At 37.5% G+C, this 15,808-nt stretch overlaps 1 protein-coding gene across 7 annotated transcripts in view; it reads left to right on the top strand.

Annotated features, from left to right (window-relative positions):
- ALCAM (activated leukocyte cell adhesion molecule) overlaps positions 1-15,808 on the top strand; it is a 187,239-nt gene that overhangs the window by 32,928 nt on the left and 138,503 nt on the right. Inside the window, exon 1 of one of the 7 annotated variants that reach the window (XM_070582874.1) lies at positions 3,433-3,524. The exons of the other annotated variants lie outside the window; for them this stretch is intronic. The gene's annotated coding sequence lies outside the window, so the exon portion shown is untranslated. Of the gene's footprint in view, positions 1-3,432; positions 3,525-15,808 lie in introns of those variants that run through there. 7 annotated transcript variants of the gene reach the window in all.

Raw genomic sequence — 15,808 nt, 5'->3', positions numbered from 1 at the left:
TCACCTTTGATGTTATAACAGGGCCATCTGAACAGCCGTACCATTTGCAGTTTTGGTCTCCAAGATCACCGATGTGGGTCACCCAGAATTAGCACAATGGGAAAGGCAGGTTGGGCAGGCTGTGTTAGAAATCACAAAGGCAAGTTGTCTGAAGTTGGAGGAAAGGAGGTAGCTTCTGCTGTGATGTATACCATAAAATCCATCAGAGAATTAGACTTGTGTCCATGCAAATCAGGTCAGAAGAATTAATGTCCATTTCTCCTGTGTGTGCATGTGTGTGTGTACGTGTGTGTATGTGTTTGCGTACTCCATTTTTACTTGTACCTCCATGGAAATAGGCTTTACTAACTCGGTTTGTGATCCACTGTTGGTTTATTTGTAAATCTGAATGCTAACTCATTTATTCTGTTTACCTTTCCAAGGCAGGCAGGCTTCGATTGACTTTAACAGCATGCTAGCAGCTCAGAGCCTGTGAAATCTAATCAGGTTTTGAACCATCCTTAAATTGCTTCACATCCACACTTTAGATTCCTCATCTGTGAAAAAATGTTTGATGATGCCATCCTCTCCCATGGGGATTCGTTTGAGGAATAAATATTAAAAATGATTGTAGAGCACTTTGAAAATACAAATTGTTATGAAAAAGTTAATTGTTTTCAATCTCCTTTGACATCAACTTATAGAATAAAAGTATAATATTTTCCATCATAGACTTTTTTGAGAAATTTAATATTCGGTTTATCCTTAGAATTTTCTACATACTTGTTTACAATACTTCTGCTAACCCACTAATGGAGTTAGTAAACAGCATATAATATTGGAAGATATTTCTACTAGGCAAACTTTCAATTGTTCATCATAGTGGAGGAATATTAATGCAGATCTTACAAAATGACAGACTGTCAAAAAAGATCTTAGGAAGAATGAAGTGCCAGAAAACCTAGAGACCCCGATCTGTGTAAATTTGCTGGGGTGTCTTTGTTAACTGTGGATAAGAATTGTGTTCAAGGCCATGTGGTGAGGAAGAACTCAGCTCAACTGTGCAAATAGGAGGAGCTGGGGGTTGGGAGGAGGGGATCCACAACTGCCCAAGGCACTCCTGTTCCCTCTGGATGCCCCACTTGGTAAAAGGAAGTGCATCTGTCGGGTATAATAGCAGTAGAAGAAGTATCAAAGAAGTAACAGTAGTAGCAATAACAGTAGTAGTAGAAGAGTATTAGTCGCAATAGTAGCAGTAGCAGTAGAAGAAGTAGTAGTAGTAATAGTAGCAGTCGCAGTAGCAGTAGTAGTAGTAGCAGTAATAGCAGTAGCAGTAGAAGTAGTGGTAGTAATAGTGGTAATAGCAGCAGCAGTAGCAGTAGTGGTAGTAATAGTGGTACTAGCAGCAGCAGTAGTAGCAGTAGCAGCAGCAATAGTAACAGGAGAATAAAAATAGTATCAGTGACATCAGGAGCATTAGCTAACATTTATTGACTATTTACTGTGTGCCAGACACTGTTCTAAGCTCTTAACATGTTTTAATTCATTTAATTCTCATAACAGCCCTTACAACGTGGTTTACTCCCATTTTACAGGATATTGTCTATGAGGACATTATCACCAAAATCAGCAAAGGGCCAAAGGTCAATTTGGTATGCAGTGTTCAAAGTTTAGAGATGCTGGTTGGTCATCTGAACAGAGCTGAACAGGGACTTCCGGGCAGTGCTGCCTTTAAGGCAACAGAAGTCCTCAGGGGACTCTCTGAGTACCTGCTGGCTAGACAGCTTCCATGCTAAAGAGCAGAACATATGGAAAGCTCTATGGCCCTCTGTGTTTGGGGTCTCATAACCTAGAAGAGAAATAAATCCTAAAATGAAGGAGTAGAATATATTTACCCTACAGGGTATAAAAATGATTTAATCACATATAAAAATTTATATTGTAAACAGGACAAAGGGAAAAACCATCTCAGAGTGGTAAGGGCATTTCGTGAACTGAAATGGGTTGCTGAAGGAGGAAGTGGACTATTTCCCTTGAAGACATTTAATGTCAGGACTAATAGCCTCGGTATAGGATGATAGGAGTCAAACCGGAGGAGGGACGGATAAAGCTCCAGAGTCCTTTTCAGACCTATGATTTTGTAAAGTAATTCTTAAATTTTTAATTTCTCACAACAGTACCCCTAAGGGGAGAAGGAGATCCATGTATCAAATAATTCAGACATCAGTTTCCCTCAGTGTTCCACCTTAATGACCTTAGGACTGTGGGAAAAGAAAAGAACCCGAAGGTCAAAAAGCATCAGACACAAATGTGTTTTGTTCTCACTATGGACTGATCTGGCAGATGATGTTTAAAGTGTATCATTATAATTATTTTGAGGTGTGGTACTCAAAATTTAAACAAATATATCCCCCTCACAGTAACATTGTTAGAGTTAAAACAAAGTAGAGTAAACTAGTAAAATTAGTGATCCATATACACTTGTTTACATGCAAGTTATTGATCTTGTATTGTACTTTTGTGTTTGGGAAACACCCGAATTTTGATTCAGAGTCATGTTTTTTTTTAAGTGCCATATTGTTTCTTTTATGCATGAGATGATTGACAAAATCTTAAGTACTGTGTTTCTCAGAAGAAAAATGACTTAGATATAGTGCCAGGAGTCAACATGAGCAGAAGACCAATGATAGTTTTGTTTAGTTTAAGAAAAATTTTCTCTAGCTCTCTAATTTTGGAAAATACTAGGAGAACATGTGAATAAAATATGAATGTTCATTCAGTATGTTTAATGTTTTATATTATATACTCAATAAGAACTGATAGGTGTATTAACGGGGATTTAATTAGAATTTTTCCAAGGAAACATTTTAAAGTAAATGATTATAAATCTCATGCATATGTACTCCTCATCATATCATAAAGAATAATAAAAAGGTTTATCTAAATTTAATATTTTCAGATGCTTAAGTTCTGCCTGGATTATATGAATTTGTACATATTGTTAGAAAATATATCTCGCCATTCCAGCAAGCCTGCTTCTAAATCAAAGTTCTACCACAAGCTAGCATTGTGACCTTGGATAGGTTAATAATGTAACATCTCTAAGTTTCCGTTTCTTTATCTGTAAAATGTGTGTAATGATAGTATTTACCTTAGTCTTCTTGTGAGAGTTAAATTAATTAGTGAATTACATGCTTGCACAGTAACTGATGTTTAATATATCGGTGAAGATTATATTTTATTATTATCATATGATTTAAAATATATCTGGTAATAATACTATATATTTCAGATTAAGTATTATAGATTCGACAGTTATAGAAAAGGTATATTTGTGTGATAGTTCTTTCTGGTGTTAAATTTCTGTATAAATTTGCTGTATAAAATAGGTACAAAATAGTTTCTTTACATCTTCTATACACGTTTGCACATCATTTAAATCTTGCAGTCCTGGGAATTCATGCTGTAACCTGGAACATGTCTAGACTCTATAGTCAAACACAGTTGACTTCTAGTTCCTGCTCTGGCACAGTAGCTGGGCACAGGTAAGTCACCCATCTCATCTCTGACCTTCTGTTGTCATCTGTGAAATGAGAGGATTGACATTTAACTAAAAAGTTGTTTGGAATTTTAGATATAACAATGTCAAGACTCTCTGTTGTTGACATCGAGCAGGCTTATACTGACTAGGTAATGTGTCTACCGCTCCCCCTTCTTGCAACATGTGTTTGATCAGTGTAGGCTTCCTTGTAATTACAATCTCTTCTTACTGAAGAAACACAAAAGAAAAGTAATTAGAAAATAGAATGTGTAATATTTTTGAAATTTCGCTATCGCTGAATGGAGGAAAATGGTATAGTACATAATTATCTTTACTTTGACCTAAAACTATCACGTGTTATGATGTTATTTATCAAGCGTTATTCAGTCCGATTTGGCAAATGCAATGCCTATGATATGCAAAACGTCATGCCCAATGCCAATGGGGGGTATAAATGTAAATAAATTACAGACTGTTCTGCTGTTTAGTGACTTAAAGTCCAGTGATGGACAAAAAAACAGTTTAAGATAACAGTGAAAGTGTTTGAAGAGATGCACATTCATAGTACCATGAGGTTGGAAGAGAAATGTAGATTTGTTTGAACGGGGATGAATTGTGTAGCTTCCTCATGTAGCTGACCTGTGAAGCATGGGAAGGCTGCTAGGAAGTTTAAGGGCACTCGAGAAAACAGCTTGAACAAAGAAAGACTGAGATTTGAGAAAACCTGGAGCTTGTTCAGGGAAACTGGAATACAGGATGTGTGTGCGTGAGCACATGCATGTGTATGTTTGCTTGTAATGAATGGGCTGAGTCAGAGTGTAATGGGAGATAAAGTTCAAAAAAGCAAGTCATAACTAAATTGAAGGGTTTAAGTCTAGGGTTAGGGGTTTGAGAACACATCTAATGCTTTTTTGACTAGGGAAGTGAAAAGACCCAATTTATATTTGAAAAAGGTAAGTCTGATGCTAGTATTTAAGACACGTTTGCAGAGAGAGAATTTGGAAGTGGGGAGAGCATTTAGGAAGCTATGGTGAAGGTAAGAGCAAGAGAAAGACCTGAGCTGATCCGTAGCAGCGAGAGCAGAGGTGACACAAGAATGTTTCAGATAGCGGGCTAGCAGGATCCATGGCCGCTGCCGCAGTTTGGCTTCTCTGTACAGCACTGTTCTGCGTGCACTGTCAGCCTGGTAGCCTGAGAAGGTTGCAGCGTCCTCTTTAGAGAGCCTGGCGGGATGGTTGATGGATGCCCATTTTTCCACGCTTATTTACTGAGAGGCTCTGGGCAAGATGCCTAAATTTGCTCTTTCTCAGTAAACATGAATTACTTGCCTTCATCTCTTTGGTCTCAGAGAGGTTTTAAGGATTAATTAGTTGAGATAAAGTTCTTCAGAAAGAAGAACTATGAAACATACGGTTTTCCTGAAACAAATAAATCTTATGGGTGTCTCTAGGTCTGTGTTTTAGAAGTAAATTTTTAAAAGGCAGAAATTGTGTAAAGGAAGCAGAGAGATGATGAGCAGAGATGACCAAATAATAAGCCCTCCAGGACGAGCTTTGGCATAGGAAATGAAAATTTCTGTCCACTCTCAACAGTTTACAGATACACCCTTAAGAATGCAACCTGCTGATCAGCCCCACAGCCACATTCATGCCAGCCCTGCAGCCTTGGTTGGTTCTCTTCTGGAGACCATAGGAATGAGTATGTTGAGTCAAGGTAGCCAAATATAAATTACTTTTATGTGATGGATGAGCTTTTAGTTATTACTGATATGTTGCATTTTTTCTACAATGATTTTTGTCTTTGTGGCTTCTTTCTCTTTCTTTTTTCTGCCCAAAGCCCCAGTACCTAGTTGTATATCCTACTTGTAAGTCCTTCTAGTTCCTCAGTGTGGGATGCCAGCACAGCACGGCTTGATGAACGGTGTGTAGATCCACACCAGGATCTGCACCTGCGAACCCTGGGCCGCTGAAGCAGAGCACACGAATTTAACCACTACGCCAAGGGCCACGCCCCTTTTTAAAAGATCATTCCTAAAAACTTATGTCAAAAGATGTGTCTTCATTATGCTTTTCCCAATGGCCTTTCTTGGATGTAACCTTAAGTGAACATCAGTAGACTTCACAGAGAACATTCATCCTGTAGGTTTTACTGTCATTCTGTAGGCTGTATGTTAAAATATAGTCAGAACAACTCAGATATTTTGGGGCCTAAAGTAAGTGTGTATATATATCTATATATATAGATATATATATATTTATAGATACATATATATTTGGTATATTTTCCTACTGATACTCTTCATGTCATATCATACATAGTTTTGATAGATACTATGTGTGGAGATTATATTTTATAATTATCATATGATTTAAAATATTTCTGGTAACACCACTAGATATGTGGTGTTTCCAGATAGATATGTATGTATCTAATTTTCATAGGTACATACATATCTGTCATGAGATAATATATACAAAGCTCATAGCACAGTTTCTGCCACACAGTTCAGAGGTCAACAATTGGTTATCATCATCATAATTATTGATAATAGTAATGCTTTTATTATTATGAAATTGCCCTGTATCACTCCTCCTTCTGTGTTCCTAATCTTGATAAGTGGCACCACCATCCAACAATCTTTAGACCAGTATCCTCAGTTATTCTTGACACATCTCCAGCATCATATCCCACAAACAGTCAACAAATGTTATGATTCGGCTTCCTAGATATCTGCTGCAGCCCAGTACATTTTCTCCATTTCTGTACATAGCCACACTCTAGTTCAAGCCGCTATCATTTGTCACTTGAGCTGCTTCAATAGCTTCCTAACTCATTTCCCCACATTTCTCTTATAGATTCTACAATTTATTCTCACATTATAACTGGGGAGATTTTTAGAAAATTCAAATCTGATCACATTACCCCTTCCATAAAATATTTTAATAGCATCTCATAACCTTTCATAGAAGATCGAAAATCCTTTATGAGCTATAAGAAAAGCCCTTCGTAGTATGTTCTTTGTCTAATTCCTAGTGCCATTCATCCCCTCTCTACCCAAGCTTCAGCCTTACTGAACTTCCTTTATTTCCCAAGTCTCCCTTCCCAACTCTACCCAAGGCCTCTACATACATCTTTTTTTGTTTGTTTTGGTGAGGAAGATTGGCCCTGAGCTAACATCTATGCCAGTCTTCCTCTATTTTTTCGTATGTGGGATGCCGCCACAGTGTGGCTTGAGGAGCGATGCATACGTCCACACTGGGATCCAAACCCACGAACCTGGGCCACTGAAGCAGAGCATGTGAACCTAACTACTACACTACCAGCCGGCCCATACACCCACCATTTCTTGTGCCTCTAAAGCTCCTGTTTGGCCTGGCTAACTCTGATCCTTCAGGTCCAGTGACATTCCCCAGAAGCTCTCCTGATATCTTCTCTCCTCCCCACTCTACCCACTGCTGACCTTATTAAATCCTCTAGATTTTTACACCACATTTACTGTGTTCTATTTACTGATTCCAGGTCTGATCTTCTCCACCTGATTCCTAAGTTCCTTGAGGACAGTGACAATTCCATTTTTTCACCATTTTGGCCCAAATACATAACATCAATGAGTAATAGATATTCAGTAAATAATTGTTGAATGAAATGACTGAACTATAGTGAGAAGATAATAGAGTTTTGTTAACCGTTCAGACCTGAGCTCAAATCCCAGCTTGACCACTTGCTGAGTCTGTTGCCTTCAACAAATTGTCTAGTCTCAGGTTCGGGTTTTGTCTTTTTTTTTAATCGGGAAATTGGGAGATAATTATACTCTCCTCGTGATGGTTATGAAAGCTAAATAAGGCAGCATATGTAAAGCACTTAGTGTATTTTCTTTAAATGTTACTTCTTTTTTCCATTTATATTTAGAGTGGGTCTTTTTGAAGTAGTGGCAGTGACTGTGGTGTGGAGACTTCGTGCCCTTTCATTGTGTATTCTCCTAGGATTTGCGGAACAGAATGTGCTCCCTCTTTTTGTCAATATGCTTTGAATGATTGATGATGAGCCGTCTTTGTGTCTGTGGGAACAGAGGCATTATGATTTCCCCCCTTTTTCTTTCCAGGAATGAGAGGTTTTTTTTTCCCCTATAACTTGAGGAGAAAGGGTGATAGAATAGTTAAAAGTGCTAAAAAAGCACACAAACTTCTCTTCTGCTGATTAATTCAAGGTGTCTGATTATGCGGTGCGGTGCTGCTGACCCACCCTGAGTCAAGAAACGTGATTCGCTCTCATTTCCTCCTGTGACATATGCCTGTACTCATTCCTTCTTACAGAGGTCTTTAAATTTATCAAATATAAGCGTTAATGTGAATCTGGTGTGGTTTTGTTTTTTTTTAAACATTGGCACCTGAGCTAACAACTGTTGCCAATCTTCTTTTTCTCTCCCCAAATCCCCCCAGGACATAGTTGTATATTTTAGTTGTGGGTCCTTCTAGTTGTGCTATATGGGATGCCACCTCAGTGCGGCCTGATGAGCAGCACCATGTCTGTGCCCAGGATGGAAACCAGTGAAACCCTGGGCGGCCGACCTGGAAGGCTCGAACTTAACCACTGGGCCATGGGGCCAGCCCCTGATGTGTTTTGAAAATGTCTCTTACTCGATTATTTTAAAGGTGAAACAGAGAATAAAGGAGTTGCAGAGGTAACTCTTTTGGTTTTAAGAATATTAAAATGCGTTCTTCACCCGCCATCCATTTAAAAATTAGATTTCTGTTTCTCACGTGGGTCACTGTGTGCACTGCTAGCTTTAGAGTAGGAATTTAAATGCTCTAAAGCTTTGAAGTTAATTCTCCATTAAGAAACAGCTGAAAGGTTGAGCGTCACATCATATTTCCTTGAATCTGCAGTCATTCGGGTGTGCTTTTTCAATCAATCTGCATGACCCTGAGATTAAAATAATTAATGACAGTTCAAATTCACTTCATAGAGCAAACTCCTCTAAAATCACGGATTATGATGGTTGAGGAATTGGATTTTTTTCTTCTGATGTATGTTTGTTTGGTTGGTTGGTTGGTTTGCTTTGGTTTTGCTACGAAGTTAATTTGATGCCTTAGGGCCCATCTGCCTCAGAATTGGGAGGGGTTTGGCTTCCAAAGGCTGTGATGACCAAAATACAAACAAGGGATGCACTGTTGTAAAAACTATCTATAGAACAAAAGGTAGTGTTTGATTTTTTAGGTATTCAATTGTATCTTTAGTTTCTTGAGTTTTCCACATATGCACTCCAGAAAAAAATGCTACTTGTCATAAATGGAATTTTTTCTGTTTTATTTTTTTACACCAAACTCTAGAACCTCTCCTTGTGTTTCTTATATGTTATCAGCCACCTGCCATTTTCTTGTCTTCTTACAAATAACTGTTCCTCATCAATTTCCATTTCTGTGTTTCCTTGAACAGTTGGCACATTCTGCTTTCTTTTGAGATCATTTCCCTTTTCTCCCAGATTATAGCACATCTACAGGCCCTCCGATTTTCATGGTTCTCTAAAACAAGGATGCTATAAGATAAAAATTATCATATATGTATGTGTATATATATATATATATGATAGGTATCCTATATTTTGTATAGATATACAGAATAGTGAATTTCCCCTCATTTTTCTCAAAAATGTAAAATAAAAAGTCATATTACAGTTTGAATTATCACCTACCTCCTTAAAAGCTTCAGTGAGGCCAAAGAAACTGAATTTAGGGGAAAATTCTGGAAAGTGCTCAAGTTTAATAGGAAACTTGATTTCTGAGGTACGTTCTGATCGGCACCACTTGTTTGCTGCATTTGAGAAAATAGTGTCAAACAGTTAACTTTGGACTATGTAAGACGTAACTAATGAAAACAAAAACAAAAAACAGGGGTCAGGGAAAGATTAATGTTTCTAGAGCACCAGTCAGAAAGTGAGGTAATGAGTCAAGAGAGAGCTGTTTTACATTCGCCTTGAGAATTGGTAAAAGCGATTCCCCAAACTACGTCACAGAGAACGCAATAACTCTGTGATGTTTCAAGGGTCATTTTGACAGGTAGAATTCAGAGGTAAAGAAGGAAAATGAATATAAAGTGCCAAATTTTGTAAGGCCTTAAAGTAGATGGTAATAAAATTTCCTATAAGGAATTTTTTAAATGTTTCCTACTAGAAATTATAAGTGGTCCCAAAGGAGTCTTATTTTTCCAGTAGAAGTAGCCGCTACCAATCTGAGACTTAACCGTATGTTGTGGTCAAAATAAACAGGTGTTTATGAAAAATTAAATTGCCCTGGAGAATGAGTAAATAATAATGACAGGCGAGTGAGTGTGGTCACACAGTTCACATTGTGAAGGTCACAGTGAAGGTAGAATTCAGTGTCATCCCCCAACGTGAACGCTTGTTGCTTGCCTACCGTATGCCTGGCACAGCTCTGGATTCACCGCTCTAACCATCTGGAAATGTATATGGGAAATGAGTGGGCAGAGAAAGAGAGAAAGCCTTTTTATATGGATAAGCACACATACAAAGAATTTTTTGAAATTTTTGAAGAATAACAAATAGTATTTCATACTTTAAAGTCAGAAAGATTGGCAAATACTAAATTCTTTAAAAAATTCCCTAAAATGTTAAGTGCTCCAATTTTATCATAGATGGTTGACTTATCTAATGTGTTAGAAAGTCACTGGAATGCTCTCCTTCCTCTCTTCCTTTCTTCCTCCCTTTTTCTCTTTCTTACCTTCATTTCTTCCCTTTTTGTCTAATTATTTCTTCATCCCTTATAAAAATGAACTTAAATTGCTTCCAAAATTAAAACATACATTGGGGACATTTTGAATATAACGTAAAAGAGAGATCAGAAATTATTTGAAAGGAAAGTAGAGATTATTATATCAGTTGTATTGGTCAGCTCAGGCTGCCATAACAAAATATCATAGACTGGAGGCTTGAGCAACAGAAATTGATTTTCTCACAGTTCTGGAGCATGGGAAGTTCATGGTCAAGGTGCCAGCCAGGTGGGTTCCTGGTGAGAGCTCTCCTTCTGGCTTGCAGATGGCCGCATTCTCACTGTGTCCTCACATTTTGGTGGCAGAGGAGAGAGGGGAAGAGAGAGAGAACTCTATTATGGTTATGACGCCACTTCTTATAAGGACACTAATACTATCAGATCAGGGTCCCACCCTAATGAATTCATTTAACCTTAATTACCTCCTGTTAGGCCCTATCTCCAGATGTGGTCACATTGGGGGTTAGGGCTTCAACATACAAATATAGGGGGCAGAATTCAGTCCATAACACTGGGGGGATGCACATGAGGTGGTAATTGTCTTTGTTTACTCAGTGTATCATCGGCAACACAGTACACTTGAAGGAGTCTTTATGTTGATGTCACCGAGAGTATTGAGATGCTCTGCCATATGCCAAACAGGTCACTGAGCAAACTGCTTGACCGCCCTGCATCTCCGTTTTCTCACTGCTCAAGTAGGGTTGACAAAACCTAGTTTTTTGCACTATTATAGTAATCAAATAGAATGAGGTGTGTGTTGCACCTTAGGCAGTGCCCGACACATAGAAGGCATTCATGAAATTCACACTACTTTCTCTTCTAATTTCTTGAATCCAGTGGAAAGAAATAAGATGATTATATAGATTCCATTTGTTTTAAATAAATGAAAAAAGATTCATATAAAGAGAGTATATTTAGTTCCAATTTTAAAGAAAAAGTAAAAATTTGTTCTTTTATTTAGAAGACTGAAGAATACGATGAACCAAGGATTTTAGCTACAGTTATATATATGTTTATATATAAGGAACATAGTACATATATATATTCTTCAAGTGACCATTTATTATATTGGTTCTCAATAAAAGTTTAGGACAGTTCACTGACATGTGCCTCAATTTAAGTCTTGCTTATGGATACCTAAACTGATGGGATGTGATGCATGCGTGTTGTTTTTGGTGATATGACTTTATAAGCACAGAGGTTCTTGGCGTGGATTCCACAGACAGGCTGCAGTGTCTGTTAATTCTTTGAGAAATTTTGCGGTATCTGCTCACGTCCGTTTTTCTGAGGAGAATTTTCATTGCTCTTCTTGGTTTCTCAAAGAGGCCTTTACCTCTGAAGATGAAAGCCAATATAGTAGAGGGAGAGAGCTTAAAGAGCCAAGAGGAAGGGACAGTTCGCACATCCCTGTGGCCACCTCTCACGAATACTGGACATCTGAATCATACTCAGGGAAGAACTAGCTAGGAGTCGATTCAGGGTTGTGTCGCTGAGTCCTTCTTCCACAAATAGCACACAGCCTAGAAAATCGTTACAAGGAATGAAGATGCTTGGGACCCGCATGTGGAGAATGAGAAGTCTTCCTGTACTTTCTGCTCCAGAAGGGGCAGATTTCTGCTTTCCAACTTGCCGTGTCTAGAACACTTGCAGCCCCTTGGACAAAGCTTATGCTTTTCTAAAAAGAATGTGCTCCAAAAGTGTTCGGTGCCCAGATATTTAATGTAATGTCCTTTATTACAGTCTCAGAGTTCTGGATTGCAAAATACCGAGAACATCATTTTAACTTAGAGAAATTCAGGGACAGCTTCTACACACGGTAGCCTCTATAAAAGAACCAAATTTGGCTCTAAGAATGCTTGCTTTGTAGAAATATGGCATCCAAACATCAGTCAAGATGAACTAACTACAAACTGAACTCTCAGGGAGCTGAACGAGTTGATTTGCTGGATGATTTGGAATTATATGTTTGAATTTGGGAAATTATGTCACATCAAATAATTTTTATTGTAGTCATATCTTCCTTCACTCATAGAACATGTATTTCTTAATGCCACTCCTGGGCCAGTGAGTTTGGCAGTCATTTAGAGAAAGCCTAGCATGTTCCAGCAGGTACCAGGTTCTTTCTCTGGATGCACTCACAGCGCGGCTGAAATGACACACATATTCACAACTAACTATAATGCACTGGGAATGAGGACCATAATGGACATATTGCTATGGGAACATAGATGAGGGAGCAAGATATTTTGGTGGAGGTGTGGAAGGTGTCTGTGCTGAAGAGAAGGGAAAAGGGAGGAGATTTATCATCTCTGTGGGAGTACGGAGTAAAAGATTCAGGGGTTTTAGACAGAATTTGTGTGTATTTTAAGCTAGGAAATCAATGATAGATCAGTTGTCCCTTTAATCTGGAGCAGTTTTTTCCGGATTGGCAGCATGTGAGCAAATGATTTAGTGGACATTTGCTTGTATTCCTCAGACTCTATTTAAAGCACATTTTTAGATGTTAGGTGTTCTGTGTGTATTGTCTCCCTCAATACCAGCACTAACCCTCTGAGGCAAGAGTTGTTAGCTTTATTTCAGAGAGGAGGAAATAGCTCAGAGAGAGTGTGCAAATGGTTCTGGTTACACAGTTAATTATCACCACCAACATTCTAGCTGATTGAATTAAATGTAAGAGAGGAACCTATAAAAATGAGGAGACAAAGTACGAAATCGTTAGAGAAAAAAGAATAGTGTCTGTGCTACCCTTCTTTTGACGTCCATGAAAATCTGTCTTTGTGTGAAACGTAACATTGAAAATACCAGATCTCAGTGACCACAGGTTCTATTTATAATCAACTTTTATCATAAAATGCCAATAAAATTGGTAACTTGAAGAATTACTTCTCCGGCTATTTCTAAAATAGAAAAACAAATAGATCACTTTAAATTGTGTCTATTCTTTTCCTCCGTCTCCTCTGTCCTAACAAAGGATCAAGAAGGAGATGGTTTCTCATGGAAAAGTGCCACCTTGAAAAGTGGATTAAGACTTGTCACCCATAGAAATCCTAGGTTTCATAACCTTGCCCAAATCCATGGCATCTAAAGTGGAGTGCCAAAGACATGCTCTAGTTTAAAAAATTCCTGGGAGATTTTGTTTATTCTTGAGTCAAAACCTTGATGAGCTTAAAAACATTTTACTTCACTTTGAGGCCTCAGTTTTTAACAAGTGGCCTCTCCAGGGTGACAATACTTTAAAACAACTGGTAATTCCAACATTATTTCTAGTGGTACTAGTAATGCACTCAAGGAGAAGATTTGTTGACTTTCCTCTTTTTGCTTGAATCAATGCACTTTATGGAGACTGATTAATGAATTAATGCTTCCGAATTTTTGCTTTGCCTCTGAGATATTTTATAGCCTTGGGAAAAATATGTGCTCTTCCAGACCACAAGTGATAAATAGAAAATAGTCCCTCTCTGCCCTTTATGGGGGCTGTAGCAATCATTTAATGTGTACAGCATGCTGGATGTTATCATTATGGTACAATATTGGATTTCTTTGGTGTATGATGGAGCAGAATATTGAACAATAATAAGATAGAACAGCTTTCCAAACAACCGGTGTTTTAGTCACTGATAATTATGAAATTATGCCAAATGAACTGGTGTTTTTCTCTCACCACTTCCTAAAGAGTCAGTGGGACACAAAGCAGGAGGATGCACTAATGGACAGAAAGAGCAAGTGTAGGCGTCACTCGAGGTAGTGACATAGTTCAACACCTGAACATACTTTTCAGAAATTATTGACTCATAGCTAACGGTTGTGCTAGTTCTTTTTGAAAATATAGTAGCCATCTCCTTTTACAACATAGTGTGTAGGTAAGTCATACAGTTTACTGTAATCTTCTAATGTGAGTTCCTACTGTTAACAATGAAAGCAACAACTGGCCACTAGTGCATTTTTGAAAAAGCTAGGTGAAATAGAAATTTTGTACAAGATCTTCATTCCTATATTATAGGTGGTGAATAAAAAAAGTCTTTAGAGTAACAACTTTATTGCCATAATTTATTACAAACATAGTATTCCTGTATAATATCCTCAGTTCTTTACTGTAATATCTTTGGTTCTTTGCTAAATCCCGCCCCCCTACTATTCAATAAAAATATGTAATGCACTTTTTCCAGGGCCTATGAAAAAATAAATATGGTGACCAGTGACTGTCAGCATCATCTATGGAGTCTCATTTGTGACCAGAGTCCTTCAGTCTGGGAGGAGCCGGGGTACTGATTTAATAAAGACATTAGGCTGAACCAGTTATCCTGAGGTTTCAGTACTGAATAATGTTTTAAACTGTGGGCAATATTTAATCATATTTTACTGCACATTTTTTTTAGATCTGTTCTTTCAGGAAAAAATAGCATATAATCAGGTCTTCTTAAATTTTGTACAAGATGTGTCTATCTAATTCTCTGCCAGGATTATATTTGTTTCTCTGATGACTAAAATTTGTGTTAGTTCAGTGTTAGCCAAATTACCTTATTTGGTAGCACAGAATTTTCACACATTTAACTAGAAAATTACATACACGTGATTTTATTAATGCTGTTCCTATACATTATATATTATATATTAATGCTACTCTAATTCTGTAACATGAAGAAAAAAATCCCTTAGTATTTAAAGTCCAAAGAAATCACTGCTTTAATAAGCCTTGAACCTGTAGTTAAGAGTTCATGCACTTTTCACGGAGGGAAAAGAGAGCTTGTAAGGGTCTAATTATGTAGTCAGTAACTTTGATTCATGGCAACTATTTTATCTTGAGTCAAATAAGCTACTCTTATTTGAATAGTTTGGGGAAAATACATTTAGTATTTTTCTTTTAAGGAATGCGTTTTTATTAAAATTTCGGATTACTCATTCATTTACTACCATTTTTGGTGCATATACCAGGTACGCTGTTCTAGATGACATTTGTTTTTAGTGGTCAGGAATGCCAGTTGAGAAGCCACATACTGTTTCCTAGGAAATTGCTGTAGCTTTCCATGCCACAATTCCCTTATGTATGAGAAACAGGATCTTACCTACTTCATAGGGTTATTGTGAGTATCAAATGCATACACACATGCAAAAGGTATAGAACAGGGCCTAAGCCACAGCATGCTCTCAATAAATTATATATATTACTAGCTCTTATTATCTCATTTTATCCTCAAAAAACCCGTGTTGGGTAGTTATTCCTATTTGACAAGGGGCCAAGCTATCCTAGATTACAAATCTAGTCAAGTATCAGAATTCAGATTAACACTTAGAATTTGTTGAATCCAAAAATCATGTTCTTTTTACTACACTGAAGATGAGAGGGCGTTTCATAGCAAAAGCATATTGATATAGGAATGAGAATTTTTATGGTACTATACTGAAGAATTAATGTTGCTTGATTTGAGAGTTGTGGGAAAAGAATATTGAATAGTTGGAAAACTAATTTAGAGACTATTTAAAACACAGGCATCATAATTTGAGA

This window comes from Equus przewalskii, chromosome 18 (assembly GCF_037783145.1).
Source record: "Equus przewalskii isolate Varuska chromosome 18, EquPr2, whole genome shotgun sequence".
Classification (NCBI taxonomy): domain Eukaryota; kingdom Metazoa; phylum Chordata; class Mammalia; order Perissodactyla; family Equidae; genus Equus; species Equus przewalskii.
The sequence above is the reverse complement of the archived record's forward strand: the minus strand, read 5'-3'. Positions and strand labels throughout refer to the sequence as shown.